Raw genomic sequence first — 6,785 nt, forward strand, 5'->3', positions numbered from 1 at the left:
CATAACAACCCCCCCCCCCCCCCGCCCCAATCTCAGCAGCTTACAATTATGTATTTCTTGCAAGTCTGCAGGTCAGCTGTGTTGGTTCAGGTGGAAAGTGCAGGTCATACATAGATCTGCTGCATATGTACATTTTTCTGTGAGCCAGGCTGAAGGAGCAAAGCTTACCCTTTTGTCATGATGGTGGGCAGAAGTGCAAGAGACCAAGTCAAACCACACATATGATTTGAATTTAAATCTTCTGCTTGGATGTGGCATGTATCATGTCCAGTCACATCCCATTGGTCTAAGCAAGTCACAGGACCAAGCCCAATAACAATGTGGTGGTAGGGAGACCACTCCTCCCATGGAGCAGGGAGAGAAGATGTGTATATTTACTTAACATTAATACATTCCACACTGATGCTATATGATCAGATTCACAAACTTATCATACAATACTCTTCTTTAAAAAAAAAACTTTTTTTTCTCCAAACCTCAAGATGAACTGTTCCCTGAGCAGAATTTGAGACAAATTGTAAAAAAAATCTCTTATTTGTGAAGTACAATGTTTTAATTAACAGAAATATAAAATAGCCTCTGATGTGAGGCTTTTTTCAGAGAAAATAATTAAAGCATAATAACACTGTTTTTTTTTAAAGATTCTATTTATTTATTCGACAGAGAGAGCAGGGAGAGAGAGACAGAGAGAACAAGCAGGGGAAGTGGCAGGCAGAGGGAGAGGGAGGAAACAGGCTCCCCACTGAGCAGAGAGCCCGATGTGGAACTCGATCCCAGGTCCCTGGGATCATGACCTGAACCAAAGGCAGAGGCTTAACCGACTGAGCCTCCCAGGCACCCCAATCATAATAACACTTTGAATTTGCAAAGACTCTTTATTTCAAAGAATTTAAGGAAAAAATGAAGGGGGGAATCGGAGGGGGAGATGAACCATGAGAGACTATGGACTCTGAGAAACAAACGGGGGGTTCTAGAGGGGAGGGGGTTGGGGGGATGGGTTAGCCTGGTGATGGGTATTAAAGAGGGCACGTTCTGCATGGAGCACTGGGTGTTATATGCAAACAATGAATCATGGAACACTACATCAAAAACTAATGATATAATGTATGGTGATTAACATAACATAATAAAAAAATAATTTTATTGACTGACACAGTGATATATTTTGGTTCTATTCTCAAAACAGCCTGTAGATAAACTATTACAATCCATTTATTACAAGTAGAAAATCTGAGTCCCATAGATATTGGGAATTTTCCGGATTAAAGCTGTAGTACCAGTCCCAAATCCTAGGTTTCCATTCCTCAGTCAGTTCGGAAAACCATGCCCCATGGTCATGTGAGTTCAATTGTACCAAAATGATATAAGCTGCACTTAGTAGGTTTAAAAGTTACAAGAGCAGCTTTTCTGTGGAGTTTATTTAAAACGTGTTTCAGACCTATACTAACCAGAATAAAACGCACTAAGGAAGAACCAAAATATCTAGATAGTTAAAAAGAAAATAAGACCATTAACCTTAAAGCCTATTTATCACACTGTATTTGAAGTTTAAAAGTGTTTCTTGATCTTGCTGAGTTTGTCCCAAGGATAAAGTTGCTGTCCAAAAAATAGTGATAGGCCCCTCCTCCTTCTTCTTGGTTTGTAATCACCTAGGAAATAATGGTGGCTCTCACTGTCTTCCTCCTTTTATCTTTCAATGGTGACAAAAAAACAAACAAACAAACAAAGAAACCCCACAAAAAACAAACAAACCAAAAAAATAACAACCACAACCTCTTTTTGTGTCTTTCACCTATAGTCAAATAGATATACTGACACAGACTTCCAAATATTGAATATTAGGTCACATTTTGGTTATACTCTTATAGCAAAAGGGATCTGGGAAATGATAGTTGGTTATAAAGAATAAATAAGGAAAACAAAACAAATCACAAAACAGCAATCCTAAAGGCATGAAAAACACTGTCCAGTGAATTGGCTGGGATGTGTGCTAGTCTAACTTGGCCTTTGTATGACTCTCCCACACCATGACTCTGGCTCGCTGCAAATCCCCTGGGTTAAAGAGTCATCAATGCCTTCCTTGGCTTAATCATTTTCTTTCTGGAACCCAAGAGAAAGAGGTGAGGGGTGCAGGGGAAATGAAGTATAAGAAAAAGAAAATAGCTCCAGTAGGATAGAGAGTGAAAGAAACTAAATTACTTTGGGACTATTTCTAAATAAGGTAGATACGCAAGGATTAAATGGAGCAGGAAATAATCTGTCTTCTATATTAAGCTTAAAAGTGTGGTATGGTAGAGGGAAAAGCAGATAGATTTTGCTGAGTTCATATCATGACTATACTTCTTACCAGCTCTGTCACTTTGGATTGGTTTATTCAGTGATTCTTGGGTTATCTGAAAAATGAATATAATAGCAATTACCTGGCAGCTTTATCATTACTGTGACAATTAACTGAGATACTGTGTAAACTGTGAACTGTGGTAAGAGGGCTGAAAATGACCTAAAAATGTTTTTTGTGACTTGCAGAAAGTACTTGAAATTTGGAATTAGGTCCTAACATTTAAAATTTAGAAATTTCACTTGAAAATTTAGATTTTAGGTTTTTCTTAAAAATTTGGAAGACCTGCTGTTATGGTTTTCCATTGCTGTCTAACAACCCACTACAAAAGCTAATGACTTAAAAAAAAAGAACACAATCATTTCTTTTGCCCACAAAACTGCAGTTTGGGTAGAGCTCAGTGTGGAAAGGTCATTCGCTCAAATCACATCATATTAGCCATTAGTAGCTCCCTGGAAGCTGGAAGATCCACTTCTAAAATGGCTTTCTCTCATGGCTGTCTCAGGCTTTGGGGCCTCAGTCTCTCTCTTGACATGGGCACCCATGGGTTCTGGGCTTACTCATACCAGGCTTACTCTCTTGAGGATGAATGTCTCAAGAGAGAGCCAAACAGAAGTTATATTGCCTTTTATGACCTAACCTTGGGCATCATATAGTATCACTTCTACCACAGTCCATTTGTAGAATCTCTCCCCCAAGGTTTCAAAAGGAGGAGACATAGACTCCAGTTCTTAATGGGGAAAGGCAAAGTTCTTGAAGAGCATCTGGATTGGAAATACTGTTATGATCATTTCTACAAAGTATAATCTATCATACCTTGTACATTGGGCTTGTGTTTTTACATAGCCACAGTCAGTGGGATCTGAGCTGTAGCTGTGCCATTAACAGTCCTGAAATTGCTTCCCCTTTCAGCCTGATCATTAGTTCCACTTATTAGGCTAGGAATTTACACTATTATCTCCATACACCAAAGTATAGAGAAAAATGAAATATCAGCCTGCTACATTCACTAGAGTAGATTTGCTTTGCCAAGCTGTGAAGAACAACTGGCTAAATAAGGAGGGGGGTGGATTTCTGGAAAAGACCGCTGTAATCCAGAGTTGCAAATGCACATTTTAAACTATTTTTTGACCTCTGAAAAAGCAAAAGCCTAGACAATATAATATTCAAAAAGAAGAACAAGTTTCTTCAAAGTTGAAGAACTCACATATTCACATTGCAGATCAGTGGGCTCTGCAAAATCAAGTGGTTTGAAGGATAAGGCAGAGTTATGGATGACCTGGTTTAGTAGTAAAGGAGTGCTAAGCCACAAAGACCAGAAGAGAAGTATTTTTCTTTTTCTTTCTCTTTTTCTCTCTCTCTCTCTCTTTCTTTCTTTCTTTCTCTTTTTTTCTTTCTGTTTTTCTCTCTCCCTCCCCCCCCCCCACCTCTCTGGCTGCAGACATTTAAGGGAATCTCTGTCAGGTCACTGGTTGATCACCAAGACAATAAATCAGAGACTTCAGAAACCACACACAACCAGTTTGGAAAAGGCAATAAACACATAACTCCTTTAACAAACCTCAACAATCAGCACCAGCAAACTCTGGGGAAAGGGGAGAAACTGATTTCTAGAGTTACCACCTTATAATATTAAAATGTCTAGTTTTCAACAAAAAATTTTATAAGGCATTCAAACAAACAGGAAAGTACCGTACATTTATAGGAAAAAATAAATCAACAGAAACCATAGTTGAAGAAGCCCAGGACTTCCTAGGCAAAGATTTTAAATTATCTGCCTTAAATAAAATCAAAGAACTAGAAGAAACCAGAGAAACAATGTAAAAACAAATGAAAAGATCAATAAAGTGATAGAAGCAACTCACTGCATACAGGGAATAAGATCAATGAAATTATTGATTTTATTACCAATAAGATCGATAAAAGAGCCAATTTATCACCTAAAGCCATGGAAGACAGAAGACAGTGAGATAGCATTTATAAAGGAATGGAAAAAAATCCTGTCAGTCAAGAATTCTATAACTAGCAAGACTATCTTTAAAAATTGAAAAGGAAATGAACACACACCAGCATAAACAAAAGATGAAGGAGTTCATTGCTAGTAGATCTGGCTAATAAGAAATGTTAAGGGGATACTTCAGGCTGAAATGAGAGAAACCTAGATGGCAACTTGAAGCCATATATATAAAGCAATAAAGGACTCTGGTAAAGGTAAATTCATAGGTAAATATAAAAACCAATATTATTGCATTTTTGCTTTGTAACTCCTTTTTCTATTTCCTATTTGATTTTAAAAGACAAATATATAAAAATCATCATAAATCTATGTTAGTGGGCATATGATGCCTGAAGATATAATTTTTGGGGTAAAAAACAGCATGAAGGTGAAGAATGAAACTGTATAGGAGCAGAGTTATTATGTTATTGAACCAAAATTGGCCTCAATTTAAACTGGACTGTTATAAACTTCGGATCTTAATTTTAACCCCTATGGTAACCAGTAAGAAAATATCTGGAAAACATACATAACAGGAAATGGAAAGGGAATCAAAAGTATACCACAAATAATCAACTAAGCACAAAAAGGCAAGTGGCGGAGATAAGAAACAAAAAAGGTATAAGATATACAGAAAGCTAATATGCAAAAATAATCACAAATACACCCAATAAATACAGATACAAAAATCCTCAACAAAATGATAACAAAACAAATCAAAGAGCATATTATTAAAATTATACACTATGATCAAGGTAAGCTTTATCTCAGGAATGCAGAGTGGTTCAACATATGAAAATCTATCAATGTAATCCTTCACATTAAGAGAATTAAGGGTAAAAACACACATTATCTCAACTGGCTCAGAAAGGTATTTGAGATAATCCAATACCCTTTCATGACCAAAACAAAACAAAATGCATTCAGGAAACTAATGATAGAAGTTGAACTTGCTCAGCATGATAAGGGCATTTATGAAAAACTCAAAGCTAACTTAATGGTGAAAGACTGAAAGTTTCTCCATTAAGTTTAGGAACATGACAAGGATGCCTGCTTTCACCCCTGCCTTTCAACATTGTACCAGAAGTTCTAACCAAAGCAATTAGGCAAGAAAAAGAAATAAAAGGCATCCAGCCTGGATATGAAGAAATGAAACTATTTTACAGATGACATGATTATATAAGTAGAAAAACCTAAAGAATACACACACACACACACACACACACACACACACACACACACTCACTACTATAAGCTTATAATTTTATCAAAGTTGTGGGGTATAGGATCAGAATGCAAAAATCAGATGTGTTTCTTCACACCAGCAATGAACAATCCAAAAAGGAAATTAAGAAAACAATTCCATTTATCATAGGACTCAAAAGAATAAAATACCTAGGAATAAATTTAACTAAGGAGGCAAATGACTTGTTAACTGAAAACTATAAAACATTGTTGACAGAAACAAAAGAAGATTTAAATAAATGGAAAGACATCTATATTTGTGGGTTGGAAGATACAATATTGTTAAGATGGCAATGCTACCCAAAGTGATTTACAGAATTAATGCAATTCCTACCAAAATTCCAGTGATCTTTTGGAGCAGAAATGGGAAAGCTGATCCTCAAATTCATATGGAATTTCAAGGGGCCCTGAATAGACAAAGCAATATTGAAAATGAAGAACATAGGGTGCCTGAGTGGCTTAATCAGTTGAAAGTCTAACTGTTGATTTCGGCTCAGGTCATATCTCAGCATTGTGAGATCAAGCCCTGTGTGGGGCTCCATGCTCAATGTGGAGTCTGCTTGCCTCTCTACCTCCCCCCCACCCTTCCCGCAGCTTGTTCACTTGTGTGTGCACATGTGCTCTCTCAAATAAATAAAATCTTTAAAAAATTATAAAATAAAATAAAAAAGAAAGAAAATAAAGAACAAAGTTGGTGGACTCACACTGCCCGAATTCAAAACTTATTGCAAAGATACAGTATGGAATACAGTGTGGTACTTCCCTAACATAGATATATAGACAAATGGACTAAAATTGATAGTCCAAAATAAAACCATACATCTATAGCCAATAGATTTTCAACAAGAATATAAAGACCATTTGCTGGGGGGAAGGATGGTCTCTACAACAAATGGTACTGGAAACGGATATTCAAACAAAAAAATAAAGCTGAACCCCAACTTTATGCCATATACAAAAATCCACTCAAATTAGATCAGTAATCTAAATATAAAAATTAAAACAATTTAAAATTTAGAACACATAGGGGAAATCTTTTATGAATTTGGATTTGGCAATGATGTCTTGTATAACAGAAATAACCAAAGGAAAACATACATTGGACCCCATCAATAATTTTGCAATTCAAAGGACATTTAAAATAAAGTAAAAAGACAACCCACACAATGGTAGATCATATTTAGAAATCATATATCTGTTTTAGGG

This window comes from Halichoerus grypus, chromosome 10, assembly GCF_964656455.1.
Source record: "Halichoerus grypus chromosome 10, mHalGry1.hap1.1, whole genome shotgun sequence".
Taxonomy (NCBI): Eukaryota; Metazoa; Chordata; class Mammalia; order Carnivora; family Phocidae; genus Halichoerus; species Halichoerus grypus.